This window comes from Mesoplodon mirus, assembly GCF_964341445.2.
Source record: "Mesoplodon mirus genome assembly, chromosome: 7".
NCBI classification, from domain to species: Eukaryota; Metazoa; Chordata; class Mammalia; order Artiodactyla; family Ziphiidae; genus Mesoplodon; species Mesoplodon mirus.
The window spans coordinates 83,278,365-83,304,572 of NC_138983.1; the positions used below are offsets into that span (position 1 = coordinate 83,278,365).

Below are 26,208 nucleotides of genomic sequence, written 5' to 3' on the forward strand. Positions count from 1 at the left end.
AAGCATCATACTGTTATTGTATTCATCTTCCCCCAAGGCACTCTCTGATAAACACCACAACCACTAAGGGAATTGAGAACAGCTTCCTTGTGGGGTAGGTTATATATGCATCATTTTCCAAGAAGTTAAATCATATCCAGCTATCAGCACACCTTACTTAAGGTGATTGTAATGTATGAGATTAAATGTTCCTACCTGATTGGAAAACTTCTTGTCCTCAATTCATTGGCTATACTGGATTATTTTTCTTGGGTCAGACCTTCAGACTTCTACCAGAAATCGTTCCTTTGGGGAAACCAGGCCTTCCCAGAAACTCAGGAAACTGAAATGGAGACAGAAAGAGAGAAGGAAATTATTTGGACATACAGACCTCAATTGTTTGGTTTTAAGTAAACGTCCCAGCAAACATCTTCTAAATGGTATAATAACTTTAGGGAAATTCACAGTTTATACGTTTGTGTACTCATAAACTGAACATATTATGATAAGAGTACAGGTTGCATTTTGTGTCTTCAACTCAAGCAGAGACTTCAAAGAAGTCCCAGTTATCCTTTGTTCATTAAGACACAAAGAAAGGGCAAAAAGGGCAAGTTTCTAAGTCTTTTTCTTTAAAATTTACTTCCTTTCTTCAGTCTTCATCAAGATCTTCAGGAAATTAACTTTATTAAAGTTAATTATTCATAAAATAAACATAGGAACCTGCAGAAGACTATTTCACAGAGACCTGTAATGTACAATATCCATTGCATACATGCACCATGAGCTTGTCTTTTCTAGCACTGGCATACACAAAACTCTGTGTGTGTGTGTGTGTGTGTGTGTGCACACATGTGTGTCTTTTTTTTGTGATGGAGCCATAGGGAGAAAATAAATCTATTGGCTGCAATTCAGTGATGTAGAAAGATTTAAGGGTAAAGGAAAAGGCTACATCAAGTGAAGCAATAAAGTCATGAGGTTGTGCTTCCATAATAATAACAATAGCAGTCTTCTGTAACCAAGGGAGCAGGCTCCTCAAATTATAGTCACACCTGTTAGACCATCTGCCCATAAATTTCACACTATCATTAATGGAAAACAAATGGCACTGTCTCTCCTTCCCTTTATCCATTGGCTATTCTCATATAAATGATTTTTCTCCTCAAGGTCATGCTCTTTCCTATCGGTTTAAAAATATTAGGATTTAGGAGGAGTGATACATAATGTGCCATGCCTTGGTACTTGTACCAGTGATGGCTCTGTAAGGAGCACTGGATTGTTAGGAGGCTATAAATTGAATTCCCCTAGAAGCAGAACCTGAGGCAATAATTTGAATGCAAACTGTTCATCTGGGAGGTGCTTCCAGAAGACTCAGAAGTGGAGTGGGAATTGAGAATGGAGGCATGGAAGGAAGCCAACAGAGGTGCATTACTGAATAAATTACTCCTGCAGGGAACTGCTGCCAGTACTTCAGGGGAGTTCTGTGAAACTCTATAGAACATGTCTCAGAGTTATCCCAAGAATTGGTGAGAAACTTGAAGTACTTATCTTCCAGTCCCCTCTGTCCTTGGTTGAAAGCTACACCCAGATACATTAACTCCTGTACATTTCTGGCCTGCCCTAAGGTGTATAATTGCAGGTGGTAACATGAGTCTATCAGCATATACTGGAATGATGAGTGCTGGGGAGATATGAGTGGAGCATTGAAACCATCTAATACAGTCGGGGCAGGAGATATTAATTATTGGCTTGCAAGTCCAAATGGGTAACCTTAAATTCCTGCGTTAGTGGTTTTACTTTGAGGTATTTAAGCATGATGTATGAGTAAAAATTTCCTCTATTAAATCAAGTTGAAGATCCTAAGTCCCTAATCTTCTGGAAAACTGTGGGTATCTTTTTAACAGATTTTTGAAAAGTAACATGATTAAGATTTCAAACTGACCATCCATTCATTCATTCATTCACTCATTCAACAAACATTTATTGAACACCTAAAGTATGCCATGGGTTAAACTAGGCACCAGTGTTACTGTTACTAAAATCATTATCGTGCCACCTAGAAGTCAATGTATTGTGACACTCAAATAAGAAAATCCATAGTTACCGTAAAAATTATTACAGAGTGATATAGGAAGACACGGTAAGACCTTAATTCATGCTGTGGACAGTAGTATATGGGGGATATCAGTAGGGCTTCCTGTAGAAGGCAATTGAAATGGATATGTAACATGAAGGAAGGGTGAATTTTTGAGGAAAAGAGAAGATAAATTCATGTTTGCCAGAAAATGAATGGTTAAGGATCAGTCCAGAAAGGAGTTCCATTCATAATCAGTATAAGAAATGTCACTGGGGCCTCCCTGGTGGCGCGGTGGTTGAGAGTCCGCCTGCCGATGCAGGGGACACAGGTTCGTGCCCCGGTCCAGGAAGATCCCACATGCTGCGTAGCGGCTGGGCCCGTGAGCCATGGCCACTGAGCCTGCACGTCCGGAGCCTGTGCTCCACAACGGGAGAGGCCACAGCAGTGAGAGGCCCGCGTACCACAAAAAAAAAAAAAAAAAAAAAAAAAAGAAATGCTCACTGGAGTGTAAGAAAAGAAGACAATGGAGAGGGTGGTAGAAGCCAGACCATGAATGGTCCATGTATGTATACTAAGTGCTATGGTCTAGTCTTTGTGTTCCCCTCCAAATTTATACGTTGAAATCTTAATTTCCGGAGGTGATCGTAGTAGTAGGTGGGGCCTTTGGGAAATGATAAAGGTATTAGTGCTCTTATAAAAGAGACCCCACAGAGCTCCCTAAGCTCTTCTGCCATGTGAGGTTACAATGAGAAGTCTGTGACTCAGAAGAGGGCCCTCATCTGACCATACTGGCACCCTATTCTTGAACTTGCAGCCTCCAGAACTGTGAGAAAAAAATTCCTGCTGTTTATGAGCCACCCAACCTGCAGTATAATCTTACAGCAGCCCAAAAGGACAAAGAGAGTTGGGATGTGAGATTTTACTCCAAGAAAGATGGGAATCCATTGAAGGATTTTAACTGGTAACTTAGAAGAGAGAAAAGTTTCATAACACAATCAGGTATTTTTATAAGAAACATTTGTTTCATTTTCAGAACGATCACTCTGGAAATACTGTGACTAGATTTTTGGAGAAGGGTGATGGCAGTCCCGGATATAGAAAGATGAGTTAGTACTCCATTAACGTAAGTCAAACAAGAAAGTGGATATAAAAAGTGTGAATTTGTGGCTGAGAGTTCTTTTCTTTTAGCACTTGAAAAATGTTACGTCAATGCTTCTGACTCCAGAGTTTTAGACAAGAAATATGCTGTCATTGGAATTGGTGTTTCTCAGTAAGCAATGCATCGTTTCTTCCTGTCCACTTTCGAGATTTTTTTTGTCTCTACTTTTCAGAAGTTTAGTTATGACACGTCTTGGTAAGGATATCTTTGCGTTTTTCCTCTTTGGGTTTGTTCAGATTCTTGAATTTGTGTTTATGTCTTCTAAAAAATTGGGAACTTTTTAGCCATGATTTCTTTGAATACTTTGTCAGTCCTACTTGCTCTCTTTTTTCATTCTGGAACTTTGATGATATGAATGTTAGTGCTTTTGTTACTGTTCACAGGTTCTTGAAATCCTGTTCTTTCTCCCATCTTTAACCCTCAGTCTATTTTTCTCTGTACATTTGGTACATTGTATTGATCTCTTCTAAGTTCATGATTCTATGCTTTGTAATCTCCACTCTATTCTTTTTTTTTTTTTTTTTTTTGCGGTACGCGGGCCTCTCACTGTTGTGGCCTCTCCCATTGCGGAGCACAGGCTCCGGACACGCAGGCTCAGCGGCCATGGCTCACAAGCCCAGCCGCTCCGCGGCATGTGGGATCCTCCCGGACCGGGGCACGAACCCGTGTCCCCTGCATCCGCAGGCAGACTCTCAACCACAGCGCCACCAGGGAAGCCCTCCACTCTATTCTTGAGCAATGTTGTTTGATTGTTGTATTTTTCAGTTCTACTGTTCTCATTTGTTTTTATTGTTATAGCTTCTAGTTCTTTGTTTACATTTTCTATTTTTCCCATTTCTGTCAAGGAACACATAATTGCTAATTGAAGCATTTATGTGACAGCTTATTTAAAATCCTTGTCTGATCATTTCAATAGATGTTTTATCTCAGTGTTGGTGTATGTTTATTGTCTTTTCTCATTTATTCTGTGATTTCCTGGTTCTTGGTGTCATGAGTATTTTGCCATTGTATTCTAAACATTGTGAGTTATTATATGACTCTGTAACACATTTAATTTTATTATTGCTTTTTAGAAGGAAGTCATCCTATTTGAGGCGTAGTATGAGGACTGGCGGGTTACGTACAGATTTCCATTGGGCCCTACTGACAATACCCCAGCAAAAGTGGGCACTTACATTGTCTCACTGCAGACAGGTCAAGTAGAAGTTCAGCTATCCTATTGGCCCTTCTGACACCTTCCCCCCAAAAGTGGGAACATTAATATCACTGTGTTGCCTTTTAGTAGGAGTGGAAGTTCATCTCCCCAGTAGATTTCTTGACACAGGGGAGGGGAGAAGTGAAGTGTTTGCTCTCCTTCCTCCCACTCCATTCCTTCTTGTTGATGCCGGGTGTGGGTAGAGGGTCAGCTCCCTGCTGGCCCCACTGACGCCAGGGTGAGAGGAAGAGAACTGACGACTCGCCCTGCTCGTGCCGTCTCATTCTGTCTTGTTGCCTCAGGGTGGTTCTGGGGATTCAGCACCCCATTGGGTCTCACTGACACCATGTGTTGGGGGTTAGTGGGGCGCCTACTCCCGCCAACCTGTAACATCCTATTCTTATTGATGTCCGGGAGAGATGGACGCTAAGTCCCACCATTGGACCCCACGACTGTGTGAGGGCAGCCCAGTGTTAACAAGCCTGTCAGGCACCACTTTTTTTTTTTTTTTTAATAAGTAAATTTATTTATTTATTTGGCTGTGTTGGATCTTCATTTCTGTGCAAGGGCTTTCTCTAGTTGCGGCGAGTGGGTGCCACTCTTCATCATGGTGCGCGGGCCTCTCACTGTTGCGGCCTCTCTTGTTGCGGAGCGCAGGCTCAGTAGCTGTGGCTCACGGGCCCAGCTGCTCCGCGGCATGTGGGATCTTCCCAGACCAGGGCTCGAACCTGTGTCCTCTGCATTGGCAGGCAGATTCTCAACCACTGCGCCACCAGGGAAGCCCAGGCACCACCTTTTAAAGTCTGTTTGCTAATGGAAAGGGGTGGAGGCTCAGCTCACCACTGGACCACACTGAAACAACCCTGGTGGGGAATCAGAGCGCTGGCTCTTCTGGAGGGCAGGAGTGGGGTGGTGTGGAAGATCAAATCCTACCTTGGCCCAACTGAAACGACAGGACATAGGGGATGGGTGCAATATTCCACTGGCACTTGGCTCGAGTAGTGTGCATATTCCACTGGCACTTGGCTCGAGTAGTGTGTATATTATTGCCCAAATGGTCTTCTGTCTTTAGCAACCCCTTTCCTCATACTTTGGCTAGGGGGAACAGGGTTTTGTGTTTTTTTCTGAAGCCTTTTTGTCTGTTGTTCCGTTGGTGGTTATTGATTGGGGGTGCCTGTAATACCCTCTCCAGGATGTATGGGAAGCAACAGGAAACACAGGGGACTCATCACCATGTTATTCCTCAAGTCCCAAAGTCCCTAGTTAAGTCTGCCTTCTCATTTCCACCTTTCAGCGTCTTCCTATGTTTGTTTGTTGTTATGTTCAGGGTTTTAGTTTTAAGTGGGAGAACCTGGGAGAAATGGGCTACTTCATCTTCTTGGAAGCAGAGGTCTGGAGGCCTTTTGATGTTAAAAAGTACTGCTGACTGTAAATTAAAATTTGATGATATACACTTTGCCCTTTAAGAATTATTCTACTAGATGATGTGGCTTCCCAAAGTTGCTACAATTTGATTTTCATACTTCTAAAAGCCAAGTGTTTTGCTGGAGTTGAAATTTAAAGATAAGCAAGAGATGAGGCTAAGATGATCTATGTGGTAACAGATTAAAGTTGGAAACATCAATATACATTCATGTTTAGCTTAATATTGCTTCATATTACCTTAATACACATGGCTATGTAGAGAGATACTTATAGATATGTGAGTATACATGGGTAATGTACACACATATTATCTCTTTGCTCTGTCAGCTGAGAAGATCTAGAAGCAATGACATCCGAGCAGCAATTAGCACACCCCACACCCAGATCCTGCTGTCTAATACCGTTCTCCACTAAAAAGACCTAGTTATCTTTGAAGAAATAGCTGATTCTAGGACTAGGGCAGTAAATATACAAGATTTATATACAAGACCATCTTATAGTGTCAGAAAGTAAGGAAGTTCCAAAAAAAAAAAAATACAGGATGGGGATACCTCAGAGTGGCACAAGAGCCAACTGAAAAGAGTTCACAAGGGTCAGGACTAGAGCAATTTGAGGAATAAAGTAACTAAAGTAGAATTAGATTATAACCCAAAGTATAAAATAAAAATCCATGAGTTCTTCTGATATAAATATATAATTGGATACATAAATGCAGGAGAATAGATAAATCTCCAGTGCAAAGGAATTCCAAATAGCTTATGTAGTACTCCATCTTAAGCATAACTCCCTATTCCTTAGTTGTGGGCTGAGCATATTGACTTCCTTCCAAAAAAGTACAGTATGAAAAAGGGAAGACAGTAATCTTACGATGGAGAAACCTGAAAAACACTACCTCAGCCTGGTGATCAAAGTCGACCTCAGCATTCATAATGCATATTCATACTTTGTACACTTGATGTGATCTGACAAAATAACCCTTCTACTCTGTGGTCTTCCTCCCCAAAACACATAATCCCAATATTATCATGAAAAATGCATCAAACAAATTCTAGTAGTGGGCATCCTACAAAACCCTAACTACTCAAAATTGTCAAGGTCATCCAAGGAAAATCTGAGAAGCTATCAAACCCAAGAGGAGCCTAAGGAAACATGGCAACTAAATGTAATGTGATGTTTTGGATGAAATCCTGGAATAGAAAAAGGACATTAGGTAAAAACTAAGGAACTGGACTAATGTATGGACTATAGTAAATGATAATGTATCAGTCTTTGTTAACTGATTGTAACAATGTAACACACTAATATAAGTGGATCATCATAGAGGGAAATGGGTGTAGTGTATATGGAAACACTTTACACTATCTTCTCAATTTTTCTGTGAAATTAAAACACTTCTAAAAAATAAAGTCTATAAAAACGCTGTGTTTTCTTGTTTTATGATTATGTGCCTGTATTTCCTAATGAATATGTCAATTTGCTTTACCTTCCTTGATACTGATATTACAGAAAATACTAAGTAACTCTGAAAGAATTTGTAACTCCAGTTCAACAAGCAATAATTCTTGTATTAACTTTTTGGAAGAACCCACTGAATAAATCAAAGCAAATTGTCTTTAAAGGCTGAATTTCTTTTCAGTGTTTAATCTTTTATATGATTAATGCATACCACAAGCAAGATTCTGTTTCAAAGGGCAGAAAACATTGATTGTAGGCGATGTCTAAAGTACAGTGAAATATTAATGCATGATGCTATAACAACTTTAATGTATTTTATGTTTTCAAAATGATGAATTGTTATTTCAGTCAATGAAGTATTCACTTTTATACATTTCCTACCCATCTTTTCCCAAGACACCCACAAGGAAATGATGCTATCATCTGACATTAGGTTCATCAATTTAAATTGGAGTTTTTGGTAGCTGTGGTTGCCAATGGTACTGGAATGTGTGATACTTTTACAAATCCTCTCCATGGCAAAATCTGATCCTCACAAGGTAAATCACAGTAGGTGCCTAAAGCCAAATGACATATTGCTTTGTAGCTAGATTACCAAGCATTTTACTTAGAGGCACAATAGAATGTAGAAAAGGCCATTTCTCTTTCTGTCTTTTTCTGCTCAAAGGTCACTCACCATCTTACTTTTTATCAGCCATTTCAGAAGTTTTCCATAAATTTAGACTATATAATGTCACTTAATGTGAATGTAGCTCAACATTCTGTTTTAGTACAGCTAATCTCACATTATTTTAGTGGTGCTAAATATGTAAATCATCAGCAAATTTTTGTACTTAACTTTTTTTTTTTTGGATGTGGACCACTTTTTAAAGTCTTTATTGAATTTGTTACAATACTGCTTCTGTTTTATGTTTTGGTTTCTTGGCTGTGAGGCATGTGGGACCATAGCTCCCCGACTAGGGATTGAACCCACACCCCCTGCATTGGAAGGTGAAGTCTTAACCACTGGACCGCCAGGGAAGTCCCTGTACTTAACTTTTAAAAATAATTAAAATAAGCTATTCAACACATTTTTCCTTAAAAAAAAAAAAAAAAGCAATTCTCCTTAGGCTGGCCCTGGGCACATATGTGACTTTGCCATTTTTTCCATGGACTATTTTCTTATCTGTTCTACTGTGTCACATTTGTTCTACCTTCTCAAAAAGAAGCATTTAAAAATTCATCTATGCGTTCATGCATTCATACATTTATTAAATAAATCTATTGAACACCTACAGACGGCACAGAAAAAAAGGCAGAAAACTAATCTGGGTTGCACAGGAAGTAATGAACTCAGTTAAAATTTTTGGTGAAAATAGGTATTACTCAATCTACTGGAAATTACATTTCATTATGGGGACTCACAGACTCAAGGAAAACCAAGACCTAAATAATAATAAAGTAATAAAAGCACTAGCCATTTACTGAGTGCCTGCTTGTACCTGACTCTGAAACTCTAAAATCATTACGGATGTTCTGATGATATAATTGTAATCTCCATTTTACAGATGAAAATAACAAGGTTCAGAGACATTAGGTTACTTGCCTAAAGTGAAGTGGCCCAGAAACTACAGAACTGGAAATTGAACCTTAGACTTCATAATGCCAAAGTCTGTGCTTTTAATCACAATGTGTGTGTGTGTGTGTGAGAGAGAGAGAGAGAGAGAGAGAGAAAGAGAGAGAATGTGTTTAATAGAGAACCTCTGAGAAATGGCAAGAAAACTGCCAGGTATCCATAAAACAATAATTTAGGAGCTTCTTACTATACAAGTAATTGTTAATCATATGGCTGAACTAAGGATCTCTCACTTTTGAACTAAGAAATCAAAAGCTTCCAGAAGTTGAGTCTAAATTTTACACTTACATAAGATACTTCATACAGAATGCTCAAGTATAATAACTAAAGAGCTCTGAAAATACTGGAAGCATTCATATAAGTATGATTTCATAATGTGGATAATAGAGGATTTAAGAAATTGGCAGATGCAACTGAAGACTCATTTGTTATCATTTCTGTGAAGGGCAAGATAAATGAATAAAATGAGAAAAATGAAAAAAGAATGGCTAGCAATTTTAGGTAGTTTGCTGAATCTCCATACTAGGAAAGACTAAGCAAAAAAAAAAAAAAAATTCTCGAAATATTATTTTGAAAGCACCTACAAGTGTATATGGTCTTTTTATACCAAATAACTTGGAATTATGAACTGTCAAATAAGTCTAATCTTCTCTGATGATAAAATTGCTGACTTTATTTGAAACTATGGAATGAAAAATGAGGTAATAATCAGAAATTCTTAAGAAAAGGAGTAGAAAAAACAAAATTATAAGAGTTATGTTAAAAAATATTTTGAAACAAACATAAAATCCCCATTACTGGTACAGAGCTTTTAAAACTTTATTTTGGTTTTAAGTTTTAATAAATATTTATATGTTTACATAATTACTGACATAAGGAAGACACAATTGTAGGTCAACTTTCTTCATTCTTTCTTTATTAAGCATTATTCTATTTTGCTCCATCATCTTGTAATTATAATACAGTAACTGTGTAACTTTCTACTAAGTGGATATTTCCTAAACTGTTTTCCTATTGTTAACAATTAAAGGTGTTTCCAATTTTTTGTTATTACAAATGACATGACAATGAGCATCTTTATATAATAATTTTCTGGATTATAAATTATTTATTGGCATAAGCTTCCAGAATTAGAATTAATGTGTAAAAGCTATTAACATTTTTATCTTGCTAGACATTGCCAAATTACTTGTCAAAAGATGGAACCAAATTATATTGCAAAAATCTTTGCCAATGGAAGACATTATATATAATTTTTGATTTTGCTAAATTAATAAGTTGGAAACCTATGTTCCATTTCTTTGAATTCTTTGATAACAGAGTGTTGCTGGAGGATGGGAGGGCAGCCATGTCCATGAAGGCTCCCCAGAGTTGGAGCGGGGAAGTGGAAAAAGGTCAAAAAAAAATACTAATTGTATTTTCCCTCCATTGTTATCTCTCACTCTCTTCTGCCTCTGTGTAACTTATATCCAGGTAGCTGGAGAAAAATCATGTGGCAGGGCAAATTGGTATTCCAATAAATTAATAATCACCAGCTTCAAATGGATTTTCAAGACTGGAAATATTGCTCTGACTTACAGTAAGCTCTTTCTAATTCTCCTTAAGGACTATTTTCTTAGAAGCTTTACTTAACCTCCATCCTCTCTACTTCCTTCACTCTGAGCTGGTGAGGTGCTTCATAGCTCATTAAGAACACAGATGTCAGTAAATAGTCCACTGCCAAATCCATTAATTCATTAGCATTTGCGTTGACCTTTGTATTCCCTTTTACTACAGGAGTGAAAGTTACAAGGCCGTGTGCACTACAGAGAGCATTTCATTCTCCCTCATCTTCTCAAGTACTTCACAGCCCTGCATCTTCTACAGCCCATCTACTCCTTAGGAAGTATTCTTGCCAAAGTTCAACCTCATTCTAGACTAGTAACTCCACCTTAAAATGTTAAAAACTATACGTGTAACATGAAAGCCTCCCTCCTCCCCTAATCCCTGCATATCTTCTTTAGCCAATTCATGTCTGAACTTTTCAAAATTGTTATCTTCATATATTGTTTCCATGTCCTCACGTCCCATTTACTCTATAATTTACATCCATCTGACTTCTCTCACCGTAACCTCACTGCCCACTGTCCTGAAATTTTACTTATGAAGGTCACCAGCGATCCCCATGTCAGTATAGCCAATGAATAGTTTTTGTCCTATTTCTAGGCTCTTTCCTTCTTTAAAAAAGAAAAAGAATAAGAAACACAAAAACCACTTTTTTCTTCTATGCTTTTACACTCTCATCATCTTCTGTCTTGGTATATTTTATTGGCTTTCTGTGTTTCATCTGATTTCTAACATTCTATTAGTTTCCTTTATCTCCAGTGGAATAAACCAGTATATGAAGGATTATTCTCAACAGGTAGTTCTCATAATAACGGTTCTAGTAGCAGCAGTCAACACTCTGTGATGCTTATCACGTGCCAGACACTATCCTAAGACACCGTTTAAATCCGTATATATAGACACACACACACACACATATATATGAGGGTTTCCTCATAGGCCTATGAAATAAGCCTATTATTATACCCATGTTACAAATGAGAAAACTGAGGCAATGAGAGGCCAAGGTCACAGGATCAGTACTTGGTGAAGCCCCGCCTGAGTTAATGCTGGAACTTTAGAGTAGACAAGTTCATAATGTCTCACAGATTGGCCTTAAATGTGAGCAACATTTAATTAATGACTTGTGAAGTATCAGAAAATAATGGAACATTTTAAATTGATTGGGAACTACTAAGTCATGTATCAGTAACTAAGAATGACTCTTATTGAATGAAATTATTTTTCATTATTCTTTTGAAAGGAGAATATTCTTGTGTTAGTGTTTCAGTTTTTTTTCATTCACATATTTATTCATTTATTAGACACACATTTCCTACACACCTTCTATGTGCCAGTGTCTGCTGCAAGCCTTGGAAGATTCAGTGGTGAGCAAAAAATTACAAAGTCCTTGCTCTTAAGCAAATGTCCAGTGGTGGAGGAAGACAGAGTAAACATGTAAATAAATTTTGTACAGCGACAGAAATACGACTGGACAATGGGACGGAGAGGCAGTGAGGAGGCAGGTCTCTTTGGTCAAGATAGTAGTGGTGGCGTTTGAACCGAGACCTTAATGATCAGAGGGAAATTGGTCTGGGTAGAAGGATTAGCCAATCTAAAGCTGGGAGAGCAAGAAGTAGAGCTTGTTGCATCTGAGGGACTGAAAAAGACAACTGTGCCTCGAACCCCATGAAGGTCAGGGAAAGATGTAGTAAGTGACCAGAGCCCATGGTCCCTGTGAGCCTGGCTAAGTAGCTGAAAATTTAACCTCTTTACAATAGACAGCCTTTAGAGGTCAGAAGCAGTGCGATAATAGCATCTGATTTGTGCTTTTTGAAAGACTACTTTGACTGTTGAGTGTCCTACAAAAGCAAAATACTTGTGTCTCTATGAAGTGCAGATAGTAAATTTTAAAAAGCCCAATGAGCTCATAAGCAGTTGGTTTACTAAGTGTAATCATTTATCTTAACTAGACTTCATTAATATAAGCTTGGTGACCTAGGGGCCCTGGGACATATTAGATTAGGGAAACCCAACTATTTTCAAATAGTGTGATTTGAAAAATTCTCAAAATTGTTGGGGTTCAGGAAGATTATTTTATTGCTGGGCCTGGATGGGAAGTTTAGAATAAGAAAAGAAAGTATGATGGCTGGCTTCCATCTATTCTCCCTTTCTGTGGGAGAAATATTGATGGGGTGACTACTTTGCTGTTGACCCAATGCTTAAATTTCAGAGCTAGTTCAATCCAGTAAATATTTGCTGAACAACTATTATATGTTAGGCACCTAGCTGAAACTGAGAATATAAAGAGAATAATTAATAATAAAAGCAGGTATTACTAACAAGAGACAGGCACTGTGCTAATGCTTAACATGCACCATCTCAAGTTACATTAATTTACACACTAACCATATGGGGTAGATGCATTTATTATACCATTTTCCGGGTGAGAAATCTAATCCCTTTAAGGATTCAGTTACTTCTCCAAGGTTACACAGCTAGTTAGGGGCATAGGCAGGATTTGAACTCAGGTCTGGTATCAGCACCAATTCTCTTAGCCATTATGCTCTATAAGGACCTTACTTGAGAAGTTCAGGATTATACATATATGGGTACAACCAACCCTAAGACCATCTGGCAAAACTGGCTGCTTGAGAAGTCCTGGATTTATGTAAGATGCTCTTGGAATGGAGAAGATCGTGAAGGAGGGTCCCCAAAACACACTCTCTATACTAAGGGGCAACAGAAGAGAAAAAGAATTAGCCTACAGCAGTATGATATTGAGGACGAAGAAACAGTGTTTTTCTCTTTTGTGAATAGTTATTAAATTATTTCTACTTCAAAATATCAGAAAGAAATCACAGTACTATGGACAGTTTGCAGAGCCACCCTATCTTAGCGTGAATCCTGGCAGGTGTAGAGTTCATAGTATGACCCTGGCACCTAAGTGTAGTTAAGTAAGCTTTCATTTTTCTTTAGCCTTAAAGCAAAGTAGCTTTCTGATAGGTATAATTTAGGAAAGTCTTCAAAGAAAATATTTAAAGTCCACTATCTCAGAGAAAAGCAATTTTGCAAAAGATCTATCAGCAAAAGCAAGGCCAAACACACCAATTATTTAGTGAGACTTATATGGTTATACCATTGCTCATGTTGTTTCTTTATGCATTTACCTGGAAGAAGGCTTTTAATGTTCAACAATTCTCAAAGAGATAAAGACCCACACTGATGTGTCAGAAAGAGCTTTGCCCTGGAATTAGATCAGTTTAGGCTTGGCTACTTACTAGAATTAGGTAACATTCTTAATCTTTCTGAACCTGTTTCCTATCTGCAAATAGGGATAACACTATCTATTACAGAGGGATGTGGTTAAATTAAATGACACATGTAAATGAAATATACCCTTCCAGACTGAGAACATACCTAGTAAATGTTAAGTGATCTGCAAATATTCTGCTTTCTTGAGATGGATGAAACCTGTTATCATGTTCTTAACCAATGGTCTAAATATCAAGACAATATTTAGTTAAAAGTTATATTTGTTCTTTCACTGTCCATCTGCATTTTAACATATTCTAACATATTCTCCTTGATCAATTGTGTCAATATTAGTAACATTTGTCATTTAAGCTATTACTGTTCATATGTTTAAAATATTTCAATGAGATATAAGTCATTACTCAAAGGGATGCCTAGCTGGCTTTGTCAAAGATTTACTTTAAGTAAAAATGAAAGACGCATTTTTCATTTTCACCAAGTTTTACTGAACAGTGTATTCATTAACTGTATGAACTTTGTGGCCAACCCAATACAGTAGCCAAGACATGGAAACAACCTCAGTGATTTTTGTGGATGAATGGATGAAGAAAATGGGGTGCATACAACCTACTATTATTCAGCCGTGATAAAGAAGGAAATCTGGCTATTTGTGACCACATGGGTGGATTTGGGGGGCATTATGCTAAATGAAATGTCAGACAGAGAAAGAGAAATACTTTAGGATCTCATATGTGAAATCTAAAATACTGAACTCATGATAGAAAGAATGGAATGATGGTTGCCAGAGCTGGGGGTTGGAGGTGAGGAAAATGAGTGAAGATGATCAAAAGATAAAAACTTCTCGTTATAAGATAAGTGAGTAATCGTGATGTCATGTACAGCTTGGTCGCTACAGTTAACAATACCGTATTTTATGTTTGAAAGTTGCTAAGAGAGTAGATCTTGAAAGTTCTCATCACAAAAATAAAATTTGTAATTATGTGAATTAAGGTTAACTGAACTTATTGTGGTAGTCATTTCACACTATATATATATATATATATATATCAATCATCACATTGTACACCTTGGACAGATACAATATTATATATCAATTCAATCTCAATAAAACTGGAAAAATCTCATTTATAGTTTAGCATAAATATATCAAATGGGTTTCTTGACAAGATTAATAATAACTATAGATAAAAGGAAATAAGATATTGTTGTTGCTGTTGTTTGCTTTTCCAGAGTGCAAAACACTAAAAAGGGGGGAGGTGAGTATGGGCTTGCAAATGCTGCTTCATGGGCCCTAATGCTATGATACAGACATTTAGTCCAGATCTGAAAGAGAACTTGAGTCATTTCAACAAATCTGCAAAACAGTCATGTTCAAACATGAAGAGATATCAGTAAGTTCTTTTTCACACTGCAAGAAATCTGCCTTCAGCTTTCAGCAAAACCTCAGTTTTTGGGTTATGAGGGTAACAGTTCTTAAGCAAGCAGCACAATGCTTCCACCAGTGCTTTCTCCCTATGATGACTAAGTTTTCAGTCTCCCCACCAGTGCTCATCCCTTCTCCCCTTAATGTCTTGGCCAAAATTCAACCATCAGCCCAGAAAACTCCTTCCCAGTTTCATTGCCTGTACGTGACCACGTTATTTCAATCACCTTGGCACGTTTATATTACCTACTTCCTAAGGTAGGTATTATATACATGAGATTTTAAATAAAAGAATGCCTGTAAAGTACTTAATGCCCAACTCCTAGCACAATATGAATATTCCGTAACTGCTGACCAGCATTATTATTATATCATTTCCATTAAAACTAACCTGTACTTTCTTTCACACACCCATGTTCTTTGTCCCCAACTGGGGTAAAGGAAATAAATGAACATTTATTGATTATCTACAGTGAGAGTATAGAATGCAGTGTAGGCTATAGAATTAGTGGTGTTCAAGACTGAAACTGACCTGGATTTGAATTCCAGACCTCTCACTTACTTAGACTTTACAACGCCTCAGTTCCCTTACTGATAATTAGAGATAATAGACATTTCAGGGACCACGGTAAGGATTAAAAATATTACAATGTTTGGATCCAGAAAGGGCATTCATTACCTCATTTAATGTAAACTCTTAGATAATCTGATTGAGTTTTGAGAATCTGATAACAGCTCTGCATCCTTTTGCTATTTGCTAACTATTCATAGCATTTTGCATATAATTCCAGGGCTTTGCTAATATGAAAATTAATCAAAGGCTTTAGTTGGCACAAAGAACTCAGAGAAATTGTTATGGGGCAAGAATTAGAATTCTTCTTGAAATACAGACTATCATCCTGGAGAAGAAAGAACAACATTTTAATGGGGTCAAATTTGGGTCAAAACTATGCACTTCCATAATGGTGTTTCTACCAGGTCTTGATTTGACTGGGATTGAAATTTCTGACATTACTGTCCCCATCACAGACTTGCAAACCTGGCAGACAATCAAGTGCAACCTACAGTTAAAGGTCGCTCATCTAAAAAAAAAAATGGGTATGTTACTACCATTCTGACAAGAGCATTATGAAGATTAAGAAAAAGCACAAATAAACTCTCCTAACACCTGACAGCCAAGTAATACATCTTTCAGCTCTTTCAATTCTTTTTCCTTCTTACCTGCCTTATTTCCTTCCTTGCTCTGAGTTCTCACTGTGTTTCATGTCCCACAATGCTGAAGTCATTGTAATGCTTTTACTCAGAAATCTCATTTAACATTTAGCATAGTAAATAAGAAAGCCTAAGAAGTGATTGAGGTAAACTGCCATTATTACATCATTCTGATAACCTGATTTGTCCAGAAATGTAACTATGTGATTCTCCTTTACTTCTAGTTGCTCACCATTCATGGGCACAAATTGAGTGTATATCAGATATATTAACTTCCTGCAAAATTCTCTGTGGTGTGATTTGGGGTTCTATTTGTGTACCACAGCTTTCCTAAAACTAAACTATTATCATTTCTACTCCTCTTCTGTCTGTACATACTCAAGACATAATTTCTAATTAATAGTTATACTAATTGGCATTATAGTCATTCTTTTTTGCTTTTTCTCTGATTATAAGTATCTTCTGATGCTTAAGTCAATCAAATGGGTTCTCTACATATGAGGAAGTTCAAAGAGGAAAGTAGGAGGAGTAGGGTAAGAAGACATTCACACATAGAATTAGTGGAAGCCTTAGCAGTAACAAAGCTCGTGAAATTAGAGCTAATTAATTAGCAGTCAGGAAAATTTCATCATGTGTTGTCATTAACTGGTCAACTAGGGTAACTAGGCTTACAAACAATAGAAAGCAAAGAATGGAAAATCTGTTGTTTCTGCCAGCTTCTCCTGCTTGTTATAAGCGTAATTTTCTCCTAGTTTATGAAACAATAACAGTTTGGTATTAGAATTTAAATGCCATCAATATAAGATATGGAGATACGTGAAGCCTACTACACTTGCTTCGTAAACTAGTAGTATAGCATCATAAATTCCACAGTAGAATGATTTAGTTGAAAGATAAAATTCATGCGGAGTACACTATTTGTTTAAACTTCAAAAGAATCAAAAAGGATTGCTATATCTTGGCACACTCTTCTTTGTAGAATATGTTAGAGCCGGCCTTTTTTTGATTAAGAGCTACTGTTCTGTAGAGAACACTTTTTTCATATTCATAATCATCAGGCAAATCAAGGATCTGACTTCCTTAGAATCAGTAAGTGTTTTTTTCCTCACTTCTTAACAAAGAACAGAACAGCTGATAAGAAAACTAAAATACCTCTTTTTATTGATGTATAAATGATTTACGATATTATATTAGTTTCAGGTGTACAACATAGTGATTCAATATTTTTATAGATTATACTACATTTAATTATTATAAAATGATGGCTATATTTCCCTGTGCTGAACAATAAAATCCCTCTTTTGTTAAAAAAAATAGCAAATGATGGAATGTTAGAAAATTAATTTATTTCCCATGAATAATGATCAATAACTATGGGACACTGGCCCATGTAAATTAAGAGGCTTCTTTTTCCATGTGATTCTGAATACAAAATGTATCCATATTCAGGAATCGTTTTCAAAGTGAATTTGTTTTGGTACCTTAATAATCATAATGGGTAGTAAGATCAATTTGTTTTAACACTTATGTAGATAAGTGTTGAATATAAAATGATAAAACGTAGGGTCTTTTCACTTTTTAATTTTAACTCTGTATATGAGACAAAGAAAACGAACTGCTTTCTATCATACTGTAGTTTTTGCTCAACTACTACGACCAAAATCCTTGAAAGAGAGAATTACCTGTTTGTGTCCTTTCAGAACAACCCCCTTGCATACCAGGGCCATAAAAAAACAATAGCCTTGGGCTTCCCTGGTGGCACAGTGGTTGACAGTCCGCCTGCCGATGCAGGGGACACGGGTTCGTGCCCCGGTCCGGGAAGATCCCACATGCCGCGGAGCGGCTGGGCCCGTGAGCCATGGCCGCTGAGCCTGCGCGTGCGGAGCCTGTGCTCCGCAACGGGAGAGGCCGCGGCAGTGAGAGGCCCGCGTACCACAAAAAAAAAAAAAAAAAAAAAAACAACAATAGCCTTGAGAGACCGTTCAAGGAAATCATTGTTATTGATTCATCCCTCAAATAGGACCCAATTGAGCAACAAAATGATGCTGAAGTTTATCGTTTCTTCTCAGTGAATTTATAACTCTGGAAGATTTAAACGTCTTTTCCTAGATGACAGAGGTGGCTTCTATACACATACACAACGGACACATACACACAAATAACATCCTCATATCCATTTTACATCTGTAATTCCACTCGGAATTCTCCCTGCCATTAACCAACTCAAATGCCACATCATTCAACTCCTTTCCCTTGCTGGTTGGATTGGGTTCAGGAAACAGGGAGTAATTTTAATGTCCTCTTTAGTAAACCTACACCCTATTTATGAACTAAGAGGAAGTAGTTTTGGTTTCTGTTTTCTGATATCTTGAGCCTTTCGTATGGTTGCATCTCTCCAACTATACAGCTTGCAGAATTAGTATTATGACTAGAGATGCAGAAAAGTTTTGATGCCTAAAAATGTCTTCTCATCTACTAACTGATGGTTGGCACTCAACTCTCATCCCTTTATCTCGGAATCTCATCCCTTTAGCTTAAATCTTTTTTTCCCATTAAAATTCAAATACTGGTTGTGCTTTAAGATCGTAGTCATTTCTACCTCAGCCTGAATGATCCAAAAGCAAGTTTTGATGATGTGCAAGAGGGAAGAGAACTTGAGGGCAGAAGTGTTCTGCAGAGGGTATCAGGGAATAGAGAAGACGGAGCAATAAATAGACTCACAGGGGAAACTCAGAAAGTGGAGCTTGATGAAACAAGCAAACATCACGGTTTTGCTAAGGTCTATTCTAATTAGTTGTTATTCGTGTGTAAAAGTTTGCCTAAAAAGCAGAACCTATGAGTGATTTGTGCCCCTGCATATTACGGATGTATAATATAATTCAAACAGTGCAAGGAACACACAGATTACCACATGGCCTCAGCCATGCTCCATTTTGTAGTCTGCCCACTTTGAGCACCAGAAAATGGATTGTAGAAATCTGGTTCATCTTATTTTAAACTTCTCATTCCCCAAATTTGAAATAGTATTTATTTAAAAACTAGGCTCTTTATAAAGATCGCAAAAACACTATAAAGTATTCATTGAAAAGAACCTAACATTTACTACTGTAGTACATTATGTACAATTTATTGACTATTTCTACTGAATATACATTTATGTATTACATAATCTAACATTTATATTAAGTATAACTATAATATGATTCTTGTGTCAACCTTGACAAAGCTGGTGAAATCCTCTGCTACAAAAATATGTCTCTGCCTTCTATTTTTGTTTCAGTATTAGTTTCCACATTTGCCAGCAAGATACTTTTCATCCTACTAAACTAATAGGCCACTTAGTTGAATACTGGATAAAATACAAATTGCAGAGAATTCTCCATTTTTGTTTATAATTTTAAAAATTTCAACTAAAAGTGCAAAGCTTTTATCAGTGTCTGTAGCTTGCTCTCTTCCTAAACCTACTTGCTTCTTCCATCAATATTTAAGTTTCTGGTTTTAAATAACGGTGACTCTCCTTTAATGTGTTCTCTGTTAAAGGCTTTCTCTCCCTTTAGAATTGTTAGTAGAAGTGGTATTTTTGTGGGAAGAAAACTGCATCTTCTCTACTACTCAGCTGTCAGGACTATAGAGCTACATCCTCAGTTGTATAATCAAAAACCTGGCCTGGCATCAACTAGTGAGATTAAAAACCACTTTTTCAAATTCCTTGCAATTAAAATATTTACATCAACTTCTCTTGGTTTTAACAATAGCATATAGAACCCAGTGTGGGTGTGGCTCATGATTCTGCTTCTCTGACTCATGATCTTAGACTTCTTGCTTCCAACTTCCTAATGAATGTGCCCTTTAGCAATTGCTGGGGGCCAGGTTTGTTTACTGCTACTCCTTTCCAACAGTTCAAGGCCATGAGGCATCTCTTGAATGTATTTCTTTGCTACAAAGTATTTCTCTCCCCTGCCCTCACCCCACTCTCAGGTTCTGTTGCTTATTTAAGATTTGCATCTGTAAAGAGTCCTTTGGGTTTGTTTCCTTGGTGGACTGGCTGTCTTCCAAGATTTTGTTGTTAATATCGTCTGACATTTTAAAGATGACCTTTCGGTGTTGTTATAAAACTTCTCAAGGAAAGGAAAACAGAAGTGCTCATCTAACCCTCTTCTAAAGACTATGCAAAAAAGCCAGTTGTTTTAAAACATTATGGCTGGTGATATAAATGCCTGCAGCATATTATATCTACACCTGCATGTTTTTAACTTCCAGAAACTAAAAATCACCTCTGCAACATGCAATCAGCCATGAAGAAAGAAAGAAACAAACAAAAACCCAGTATTGAAAATTTTCTGCCTGATACTTGAATGTATTGGCGAACAAGCCTGCTACTTCTAGTATTTACATAAAGACAGTAGTCAAATAACCAATGCAGTCAAACAAACAATTCTTCTGTGAGAAAAAAGAATGATGCTACTTAAGAGTTGATGGACATGAACTTTAGGAATTTTAGAGCTGAAAATAATCTTGGAGGCCTCCTTTTAGAGATGAGGAATATGAGGTCTATGGTGGTTAAGTGAATTGTCCAAGCCAGAGATGGGACTAGGGTCAAAGTTGAGGTCTTCTGCCAGGATGTTGAGCTTACTCTTTGAACTTGCTGGGTGTTTACACATTGCATCAACAGAGCCCAAATGTACTGGATTTTCTTCCATTTACTAATAGAAGGAAGTTAGTGCCTTTACAGGTATTGTTGTATAAAATCAGCCCATTCAGCCAAAAATTAGTCAATCTAGGAGTCCCAAAGAGACAATGCTTTGCAGGCTTTTTCTTTTCTTTTCTTTTCTTTTCTTTTCTTTTTTTTTCCACTGGAAATGGGAATTAGATAGATAATGCATGTTTGTGTGTATGTATGTATACATATATATATATATATATATATATATACACTTATATCTTTTTTTTTTTTTTTTTTTTTTTTTTTTTTTTTTTTTTTTTTTGTGCTGTACGCGGGCCTCTCACCGCTGCGGCCTCTCCCGCTGCGGAGCACAGGCTCCGGACGCGCAGGCTCAGCAGCCATGGCACGGGCCCAGCCGCTCCGCGGCACGCGGGATCCCCCCAGACCGGGGCACGAACCCGCGCCCCCTGCCTCGGGAGGCGGACTCTCAACCACTGCGCCACCAGGGAAGCCCCTACACTTATATCTTGCTCAAATTTAAAAGAATACAATTTTTATAGTCTACTTATGTATGACATAAAAATAGAACATCGTTAATCAAATACATTTGCAGTATTTATTTTTGTAAGTAACTTCCTTTCTTTATATATCTATACAGTTTTAAAGATAATGGGACGACACAGAAATATTATTCATTTTCAAGCTAACACTGATAAATAATGTTTTGTAAGTGCCCTAAATTATGTAAAGACTAAAAGTTCCATTGTTCTATCTATCCTATGGAAAGTGGTTGATGTTTAGCTATGAAATAATGTATCAATCTCAGGAAACAATTCTTAGGTTAAAAAACTCATTTTCCCTATGATGTCCTTTCACAAAGATTTAATTCAAAGAATTTGCCTTTGTAAGATCTCCATCACTTTTCACCATTGTTCCCATGCATGTTCCTGTTAAGAGTGCCTGATTCTGTTGCTAAGCAACCTTGCAGTCTTGTTGGGTCATGATGGTGAACTAATAATTATTTAAAATGTGTGTTTGGATAGGGTCTTTTAAAGAATATCGTGATACTTTTGTGTAAGAGGCTGAGTAAGAGGGTTCTTCACTTCAACTTACAGTTGTACAGGAATATAAGTGATAGAATGATGTTTTCCAGAAGAGGTGGAAGAATGCCAAGAATACACTAAAAAGCACTAGCTCTTACTTCCTCCTGTTATGCTTTTTTTCTAGAAAAGGGTAAAAGTCAGTCAGGTGACGTCAAGAAATTTAGCAAAGGATTTCAAAGAAATAAGAGGAACATCAATATTCCTTTTATTGACTAGATTAAATTATTGTTTTTCCTTCTCATCCCAAATTCTTAAGAAAAATTGTCAAGCCATATTATGTTGAAAAATAAGTCCCATGTAAGCGAGACATGGGTATTTGAATTTTATCAGGCTTCCAGATAAAACTAAATTGTTGATTAAATCCTCTCCATCCTGCTTGCTCTTGTCCCAGACATCCCTCTCCAGTTCAGGAATATCCTCCTTTAAATAGCTTATTTAACCATACGGGACTGATGCCAGTAGCCTTAATATTTTCTGTACGGTATACTGGGATATATAAGGGGACTACCATCATATCTCTAGCATGTAGTGAGAGTTGGTAAATAGCATTCCCAGTGTGTATCTGGAAAAACAAAAAGGTTGTTCCTTTAAACAATCTTTTTTGGTGATAAAGCAAAGAATCAAAGGTATTTCATTACTAAAGAATCAGAGAATGTCCTAACTCTAAGAGAAGAGCACTTCTAACGTCATCTCAATATCCATCCAATCCAGAAGCAGAGCTGATGGTGCCACCAAGAGACAGAGTCTCCTTGTGGTGACACCACCTTCCAAAGTTTTGGAAGGTACCCCCAAATATCACCCGTTTTCTTTACACCCTTGCTTGTCTCTAGTATTTAAAGATACATCTGATACTTATTGATTCTATTTATATTTTGAGGGTGATCCCTTCCTAGGGATGTCATCTCATATGCAAAGTTAAAAGTATTGATCATTTTTCTCTCCTAAACTTAAACTATTATAATTTACGTTTAAGGCAGCCACGTTTAATAGCTTTATGACTTGGGGCCATAAAGGTGAGTGTTTCAATCTTGGTTCACTGTTCTGTAGGTGGTATATGGCCACTCCAGGAATCAGTTTTCTTACTTATAAAATAGGGTTTGCAGTGCTTTCTTCACAGATAAACGATTCAATTTGATATGCTAACATAGTGTCTACCATATAGTGTACATTAAATGTGAGCCCTCTTTCCTATCTCCACTGGGTGTGGCCAACTTCTAGTTTTCTAGGATTCACTAGAAAATTTCATACCTTCTAGGAATATATGGCTTCTGATCATATTCCCTTACCATCTTCATTTTACTAAACTAAAGGCTCTTAATTTTTTTGTAATTCCCACATTCTTATTTCCTATCTCAGTTACTTTTCTGTTAATTTTATAGAATTCAGTTTATTTTAGCAGGCATTAATTGAGGTAAGGGGAATTACAGTAGGTCCTATGGTTACAAATGTAAACAGGATCCCTGTTCTCAGGTACCTTACAGTCTAGTGTCAAGAGTAGTAAACAGACAAAAAATTGCAATTTGACCCGATAAATTCTGTGATATTGGTAAGCCTGTGACAACACAAGTGAAAGACCTAAATCAGATTAGGGAGGATGGGAAATTAAAGGTAAAGGAGCTGGTCGTACCTGTAGGCTTTTCTCTAGAGTTGGCAAACATCTGTACCTGTGTTCAAGGTTTAGATTGACCAAGACAGCCTTAACATTCCTTTCAGCTTAATAAAACTTTAGACAGGTTTCTTCCTGACTTATAGGCCCTTGACCTCCCCTTATTTAGAACATTTACTCTAAAAAACATGCAAATTCTTTTTTCACCCCTGTGACACGTAAATCTTCTTCTAGTAATCTTGCCAGATTTACAACCCAGGAATGTCTTTCTCATGGACATGGGAGCCATTTTTCGAAATGTAATCATCAAGAAAGATAGCACCGCATTCTCTGTGGGAGGGCAAGAGTCTAACTTCAATAAGTGCTGATTACCAAACACAGATGGCCTAATCACATTAACCAGTCTCCTCCTAATGTCCTCCAGTACCAGTCCACTAGCTCACTCCAGAATTGATAAACTGTCCCACCTTTTGTTTCAGCAGAGTTTAGTCCAATCTCTCTCTCCAACTGCAATAGTTTTCAATCAACTTTCCCTTGCCTGTTTAAGTCTGTCCTTGGACAGGATGCATCCAGGTTGTGTACAAGGGGAAAAAATGGATTTTTGCCCAATAATCTACTCACTGATGCCTGGCACTTGGTCAACTTTTGAATTGCTGATTAAAATAAGTCCATCATGTCAATGTCTAGGGGGAAATGTTTTCAATGGCTCTAAACACTTTGAGCAGTGATAAATGAAATCTCTGAGTTCACCATCTTCTAACTGGAACTAGAATTATTTTTCCAAAAATATATTGCTTTACACTTATGCACAAAATGAGTCTCTGCCTCAAAGAGACTCTGAGCAGGCTCAAGTATCCACTCGTCCTAATAGCTTTATACTCATTCTTTTGGTATTTCAATTATCTCAAGTGTTCAGAATCATGAATAAAGTTGGGAGCAATTCGTGAGGATGTTAATCAAGTATAAATTACTCAACAAGGGCTCCCCTTATTATACTCTCCATGAAGCTCTCTAGAGGATCAGCTCAGGTACTGGCCTCAGGCACAGTCTAGATTGAGAGAGGATTTCAAATAATTGATGGTTTTAGCCAAAATTTTGAATTCTAAAAATGGATGGAAATTTGGAAATTCTAAATCAATCATAGCAAATTACAAATTATCATCAAGAAAGACTGCATAATAAAAATTTCTAAAGGTTACTGTAGAAATTAAGCTTAAATTCAAATTTCATTCTAAGGTAAATAAAAATATGTATTCCATTTTCTTTTTTCATTATAAAATTTATAAAACCAGAATTTTCCTTCTAATGTGCACATTTGGTGTACTTGCTTTTTATTTCCAAAAAAAGTTTCCCTAACTTAAGGACATATACAACATATGGTACCTTAGAATTAAGGAAATATGGGAGAATGATTTTGATTACCTCCTCATGCTACATGAAAATTCATTACTTCAAACTTTCTTGAACAGTTTTTTTAAAAGATGCCAGTTACCTAACTCATACAAACACCCATATACATATGTACATCTTTCTTGTTGGGGAACAGACTTATATTAGTGTAAATAAGTGGTCATTAAAGTTAATGTGTTCATTTTATATAGTTATAATTTAAGATATAGTAGAAATTCGTTTGAATATGATATATACCTTTTTAAAATATATTAGAGACTTATAGAACCACCTCACAGTGACTATATTTGTCCATTATGAGGTTTAGAATATACTTCACTACTTAAATGAGTTGAGTATGATATTTTATCATTATACCTTTGCTTTTATCATATATTGTGGATGTAGAGTCTTTGGTCAGAAACATACCCTCTATATTATAAAAACATCATTATAGAAAAATGTAGTATTCTTTTAATATATAATTTAACATGAAACTAGGACAGATTTTCAGCAAAAGAAGGGAGCTGCATATAGTTGGCTTTTACTGGCAGGCCTCTTTCTGCCCAGTAATTACCCAGTCTTTACATACATGTTACAGTTAGTTCAGTGCTTTTAAGGAAATCCAGCTTTCTTTGCTCTCTGATCTTTTCTTCTCACAAAATACTTAGCAAACACATAGCTATTAGCTCCATAGGAATTGGTCGTATACATCAGCATTTTTCACAAGCCCACTTAACCAAGGTACCAAGTAATTTGACTAGAATCCAAACCAAATCAGTTGAAGAGCTAAGTGTGCAAAAAATCCTGTAACACACTAGATTCCAATGAGCCACAGTTTTATTAACACTGCATCACTTAGCAAACTCAGATGGGGTCTTTGGGTCTTTATGTTGAGTTTCTTTAACTGGCAAATGCTTAAGAGCACACTTTATTTATTGATTGATTGATTTATTAAAGAATCATCTTTTTTTTAAATTTATTTATTTTTGGCTGTGTTGGATCTTCGTTGCTTGCTGCACGTGCACTTTCTCTAGTTGCGGGGAGTGG

At 37.1% G+C, this 26,208-nt stretch overlaps 1 long non-coding RNA gene across 2 annotated transcripts in view; it reads right to left on the reverse strand.

Annotated features, from left to right (window-relative positions):
* LOC309808704 overlaps positions 1-26,208 on the reverse strand; it is a 91,275-nt gene that overhangs the window by 26,065 nt on the left and 39,002 nt on the right. For both annotated transcript variants that reach the window (XR_014294780.1, XR_014294781.1), the window contains exon 2: positions 196-322. This is a non-coding gene — a long non-coding RNA (uncharacterized lncRNA). The remainder of the gene's footprint in view (positions 1-195; positions 323-26,208) is intronic.